Source organism: Bidens hawaiensis, unplaced genomic scaffold (assembly GCF_021521415.1).
Source record: "Bidens hawaiensis isolate Kalapana, Puna unplaced genomic scaffold, B.hawaiensis_p1.1 tig00011152_1, whole genome shotgun sequence".
Lineage (NCBI taxonomy): Eukaryota > Viridiplantae > Streptophyta > Magnoliopsida > Asterales > Asteraceae > Bidens > Bidens hawaiensis.
Window position 1 is genome coordinate 141,931 of NW_027491864.1, and position 6,473 is coordinate 148,403.

General features: G+C 37.0%; 1 pseudogene across 1 annotated transcript in view; it reads right to left on the bottom strand.

Annotated features, from left to right (window-relative positions):
- LOC143537264 (G-type lectin S-receptor-like serine/threonine-protein kinase At4g27290) overlaps positions 1–3,665 on the bottom strand; it is a 48,045-nt pseudogene extending 44,380 nt beyond the window's left edge. Inside the window, exons 1-5 of the transcript XR_013136018.1 lie at positions 2,324–3,665; positions 2,120–2,245; positions 1,674–1,831; positions 1,269–1,479; positions 953–1,190 (exon numbers count right to left, since the gene is read on the bottom strand). The product of XR_013136018.1 is annotated as a G-type lectin S-receptor-like serine/threonine-protein kinase At4g27290 (transcript). The remainder of the gene's footprint in view (positions 1–952; positions 1,191–1,268; positions 1,480–1,673; positions 1,832–2,119; positions 2,246–2,323) is intronic.
- Between the last annotated feature and the right edge of the window lie 2,808 nt (positions 3,666–6,473).

A 6,473-nucleotide genomic window follows, 5' to 3' on the forward strand; every position in this document is an offset into this window, starting at 1 on the left:
GTGTATTTTCTTTTAATAAATAGTAGTTTATGTATTATGAAAATAAATACAAACGAGGATGACCGAGAGAAACTGAGATGACATTGCACTTGTTGTGGAAAAAAATGGGAAGAAACACGGGAAATAGTGGGAAAAAATGGTGTGATGTTGATGTGACATGCATGATAAAATGTGAAAAATGGGATAAAATGGGAGCACTTGGTATGCTCTAAACCATTTTAATATTCTCTTTCTCCTATCCAGACACATACATCTCTCTCTCTCTCTCTCTCTCTCTCTCTCTCTCTCCACCGCTCTCCTACACACACACGGCTTTCTCACTCTAACATCTTTCGGTGGCTTATAGTACCGGATTTATCTTTCAAGCACTACTCTAGGGGTGACAGCGGTGTAAACTACCCAAAAGGGGTATCTGAGTGGTGACCCGTCCACCCTTTCATACAGTTGACTGAATGAAAGGATTTATCACTCTAACATCTTTCGCTAGCTTATAGTACCAGATTTATCTTTCAAGCACTACTCTAGGGGGGTGACATCGGTGTAAACTACCCAAAAGGGGTATCCGAGTGGTGACCCGTCCACCCTTCCACCCTAATAATATCTTTATAAGTTGACCGCCATTCTGTGTGAAAACATGCACTTGTAATAATGAGAAAAACCAAAGATTTTTACCCTTTCATACAGTTTTCTCTTTTAAAGTTAACAAGAGAAAACTTACATGTTCATTAAGGTTGTTGCAATGTTCTTTATGGAGAAATGTAGTGTTTTTTTTACCCCACACACAATTTCTAGTACCATCACACCGAAACTATATACGTCTGACTTTATGGAAAAGATACCATGTCCTGCATACTCTGGTGCCATGTAACCACTGTGAGGAATGAAAGTAATTTTAAGTGATTTAGTTCACTAAATAAATTAGAAACTGGTTAGAGTAGATAATTGATCTTACTATGTTCCAACCACTCTATTTGTGTTTGCCTCTATTTGATTTCCTCTAAAAGTTTTAGCCATACCAAAATCTCATATCTTCAGGTCCATATCTATGTTTAGCAAAATATTGCTGACTTTGAGATCTCTATGTATGATTCTAAGACGAGAATCCTGGTGAAGATAAAGAAGACCACGGGCAATTCCAATAATTATGCGGTAACGTGCATGCCAATCAAGAAGTTGGCTTTGAGCTTTATCTGTAAGATGTTTGAATTTTAGTTTATGCCTTGGTTTATTTGATAAAGTTTGTTGTCTGTTCAGAATATTTTATTTACCATATATAAAAGAATCAAGGCTTTTGTTTGGCATGTACTCATAAATTAGTATCTCTTCGGCTCCCTTTATGCAGCAGCCCAAGAGCTTGACAAGATTGCGATGTTGTAGTTTTGATATTAGGATTACTTCATTCTTGAACTCATTAAGTCCTTGAGTGGATGTCTTTGCAAGTCGCTTCACTGCTATTTCTTGTCCATCTTCAAGTATACCCTTAAACATAATTTTTAAGATGATTAAGTACCACAAGAAAGGCTTGTATATGAGTTTCAAGTCCTACTTGTTTCACTCCGTGTTTTCTTAAATGTTATTTGCCTTATCTTTTGTTACCATGTGCTAAGAAACATCTTATAGTAACTCATGAACACCATTTGTACTACATAAAAGGCGATTGAGTCATAGAATACCTTGTAAACTAGTCCAAAGCCACCTTCACCAAGTTTGTTGTTCATTGAAAAGTTGTTTGTAGCATTAAGTATTGTAGAGAACCCAAATAGTGGCAACTCTAGTTCCTCTTCAGCACTTCTATTTTGAGGATCATATCGAAATTCGTTATCGGGTGTCCCTGATATGGGTATAACTAAATTCAATCAAAAGCAGTAGAAATGCTAGTACATATATAAGTGGCAAGATGCTGGGTTGCAGTTGTCTTTTTGTTGGTTAATTAAGAACACTTTTCCCTAACATCAAAACTTTTTATAATAAATTAGTGTCGCAAATATGAAGAGAAAATTATACCCTTTTGCGCTAATTGGTTTCATGCTCTTCAAAGTACATTTTGACCACTTTTTACTTTTCGGTTTAGAAAATTATTTGGTTTTGATAAAACATAACCTGAACGACTCATTCGTACCTTGTAGCTGCTGCTTCTTCCTATTATAACGATAAAATAAGCATATTGAAACTAGTATGAGCAAAACCGCAAATGTTACGGTTGCAATAACTCGTATTCTTCTCTCTGCACTTGACCTTTTATTATCTGTGTCAAAACATAATGTTGGTTCGAACATTAGACAGATATTTATGAAGTGTACGTAATGAACATAAAATTGTTGTTTTCATTTACCTAACTATGAATGAGACAGTCGAATGTAAAGAATCCCCTCGTTTTCAGAAAACGTTCTAATATCTATTAGATCACCGAACCAAAGCAGGCAACCACTCCCACTCCCTGAGATATTCGAGTTTGTGTAAGCGGTACATGAACAATTGGTTTTACACGTCTTCTCACATTCTGCAAGGGTCATGGTCTGGTTATACCATGATCCCCGAGTGTCTGGCAACTTCAAATTCGTATATTTGTTGAATCCCTCCCCAGGGTCACAATTTAATGGGACAGTATGCCGACACCCTTGAGACCAATCTGCCACCCTCCACTGATCAGGAGATTTGGGCTCAAACCCCTTCAAACATTCACAAACTGGGGACTTGTTAATGTTGCAACTCCCAAATGTCCCGCACACTGCATATCGATCACAACTGTCGATTTCTGGGACCGCATAAAGGCTCCATTCTTGTTTGCTATCGATCCATAACAAACGCTCTACACGACCAGTGGGTTGTAACACCACCCTCGTAAAAACAGGACTATTTAAAAGATTATATTGGTAGTAAACTTCCTTCTGATTCAGAACAAATGTGAAGTTGTAAATTGGGTTCGGTCTCAAATTAGGACCTCCGCTAAACCTGAGTCCATTCCAGGGACCTGCCCGAAACTTTATTTTTGGGCCTTCCATTACAATCGCTTGAGGATAACCACTTATATCTATCCCTGCAGAAAACACACCGGAAGAAGGATCGTCAATGGATTTCCATGATGTGTATCGTCTTTCAATGCCGATAACCAAATCCCAGCCCTCCTTCATTCCAGGAAGTAAAGTGTCTGTCTGAAAGTCGAAACTTTGCCATATGGGATCTTCTTGATTGATGTCTTCACCTTCGTTGTGTATTATAAAGTTGCCTGTATCTAGAAGCTGACCAATCGGATTCCTCACTAACGTCTTTGACGCGTTAGCTGACGACCATAGTACGTTGCCCATGGTAGCATTCCGGATAATTAGAACTCCCTGTAGGGTGAGAATCAGCTCTACAGAGGTATCAATGAGTGGTGTGTTCCGGTTGGCTATCCATACAACCGTTCCAGTCGATATTTTCTTTTACCAAATTCCAACATAATGGTTTGTGAAGTTACCAGGGCTAAAAAAACCAAGTTCAAAGGTTTCTTGAGAAGAAACAATGGTTTCATTATATCTAAGGGTTTGGTTTGCAGATATGGTATCTGCAGCATAGATACAAGTTATTGATGAGTAAAGCACAAGGAAGCCAAAGATCATCTTGGTGTTGGACTGTTAGTCACTCAAGTAATTAAACACAAAGCTTCCCTTTTGAAATTAAATGTCTATTTTGTAGGTTTTAATGTTAGGACCCAGTTTAGTATCGTTACGAAATTATTTTCTTCTTTTAAAATGTAGTATTTTTTTTTTCTTGCTTGTCATTGTCACCGTAGAAATTTTAGACAAAATAAACACATGTTGTAAACAAAAGGCACGTCTATGTCATCAACCACTCTACATAATATTTTATCTTAAAGATTTATATGATATTAAAGAACCTAGCTAGCTAGTAGTTCAAGTCTGAATATGTCTCTATTTTGGTAACAATACAATGTATATGTCTCCATTTTGGTCCGAATACATTGAATAGGTCTCTATCTAAAATAGTGAGAGTTCAATTCATACGTATATATATTAAAAAAATTTAGATTTAGTTTTAGAAAAATTGGATTTAAATAATCCCACCTTTAATGGATTGGCCAATAATAATCCCACCTCCGGTATTTCCCGCTGGCAGTCCCACCTTTTCAATGTTTTTTGTTTTATAAACCAGCGTTAAAAAAAACTTAGCGGGGTTAAGTATTTGCTTATGTGGCGAGTGACTAGGCTTTTTAATATCCACATGGCTTTTCCCTTTATATTTCCCAAACATATTCATGATATTGCAGTCCGTGACAGCGCTCATATCCGCCACCTCAAACCGTCATTTTCTGGACGGATCTGATGTTTCGATTTTAGTTTCCGGCACGGCGGCGGAGTTAGGACGAAAGTCAATGGTAACGGTGGATTTGAGATCGAATATACGGTCAGAGATTGACGGTGAGCATAAGGTTAGGATTTCGGCTCAGTTTCTTCTATCTCTATTTTCCTAACCATTGATTGATTTTTGGGATGAGAGAGAGAGGATAGAGAATGTCTGAATGTGGCGGTGATTGGTGGTCGCCGACATCTTGAAGTTGTGGTGGTGATTTGTTGCCGTCAGCTTTGAGCAGTCGCCGGATTTAATGGTGATGCTTGGTGTTGGTTGTGGATGAGAAAGAAAGCATAGACGGAGATGTGGCGTTGATCGCTTGTTGTGACGGTGGCGTGGTCAGGCAACGGTGATGGTGGTGGTCAGGTGGCCGGATTTAATGGTCGTCAGAGATGGAGTTTTTTGTGGGGGGGTGGATTGATGGCTTGTGGTGGTGACGGCGACGTGTGTTGGTGGTGATAAGCGGTGGTGGTGTTGGGGTAAGTGGTAGAGGTGGTGGTCAGAGGAGTGGTGGCTAACCTCAGTTGTTAGTTTTGGGGTTTAAATGGTGAGTATTACACGTAGGTAAAGGGAGGGGGGGGGGGAATATAAAGGGAAAAGCCAGGTGGATATTAAAAAGCCTAGTAACTCACCACATAAGCAAATACTTAACCCCGTTAAGTTTTTTTAACGCTGGTTTATAAAACAAAAAACATTGAAAATGTGGGACTGCTAGCGGGAAATACCGAAGGTGGGATTATTATTGGCCAATCCATTAAAGGTGGGATTATTTAAATCTAATTTTCCTTAGTTTTAAAACGTGTAACAATTTAAAAAGTTTTATAAGGGTGGTGAGAATGTCAATCTCACCCCTAACCATCTCCTATGCTCTCTCTCATTCAAGTCAACGTCACATTATTTCATTCGTGATGAACTTTCAACATAGAAAATGCTAGAAAAGTGGATAACGTGAATGGAAATTTATTGAAATTATTAACAATAAATGCTCCATATGAGTTGTTTGCTTTATTAGAATTTATATTAATATTAAATTCTTCATATGATGAAAAACTATTGAGTAGAGTTCTTTATGAACTTAATTAGTTTTTATTAGACTTTATGTCTCTAATTAAATTTAGAATTAAGAGAGATTATTCAAGATTTATAACTCTTATACAAAGGAGGCTCATTTTGATGATGCTAGGAGAAAAAATATAAGCTTGATAATGCAAGGAAAAATATATGCATATATGAAGAGTTCTTGGTGAAGAATGAAGTTTTGAAGATTTATATGTAGAGAACCTATAGAGATGAGTTTCTTTATACGATTCCTCTACCTTTTAATTATTTTTATTTTTCAAAAGTTCTAACACTACAATTTACCATATGAACCTCGGATGCGTGGACATCTATGGCAGTACCAACTACTTTGCTTGTTGAATCCTGGGAGATAAACGTGTTGTCTTATGTAGAAGGGCGAAATCTATTTTATGGGAAGCGTGTTGAACATTTGTCTTAGCCATCAACTTTAGTTTGTTCATTATTGCAGCCAAAGAGACTACTAGAAGAGTTAGGCATTTTTTTGAGTTGTTGTCAAGACGATTACAAGAAGATGTTATTGAAGAATATGTTGAAGACTTTATCATTTGAAGAACTTTATTCCTTCATTAATTATTTTAGTTTGTATTACGGTATGTGTACCACTCATTTTCTTATGTTAATAACGAGAGAATCGTTATTATTTGTAATATTCCTACAAAAAATGTCCATCTTTCCTTCTAGTCCATCTATATATATATATATATATATGTATGTATTGGATCATTTCAGAAGTTTTTTTACAGCGAGAAATGCGAGAAGTGAAGGTTCGTTGTGTAGGTGCATATGTATGTGTGTAGGTACGTATGTTTGTATATGTGTACGTATGTTTGTATATGTGTATGCATGTTTGTATGTGTGTAGGTACATAGGTTTGAATGTGGCTCGGTACATTTATATGTTTGTAGGTTGGTTTGAATATGTAATTAAGACATAAATACAACCAACCTACATATATGTATGTAACATATGAAAGGGAGTGAAATTATGGATTAATGGAGTTATACATTCACTTCTCGCACTTCTCGCTGTAATATCACTTCTCG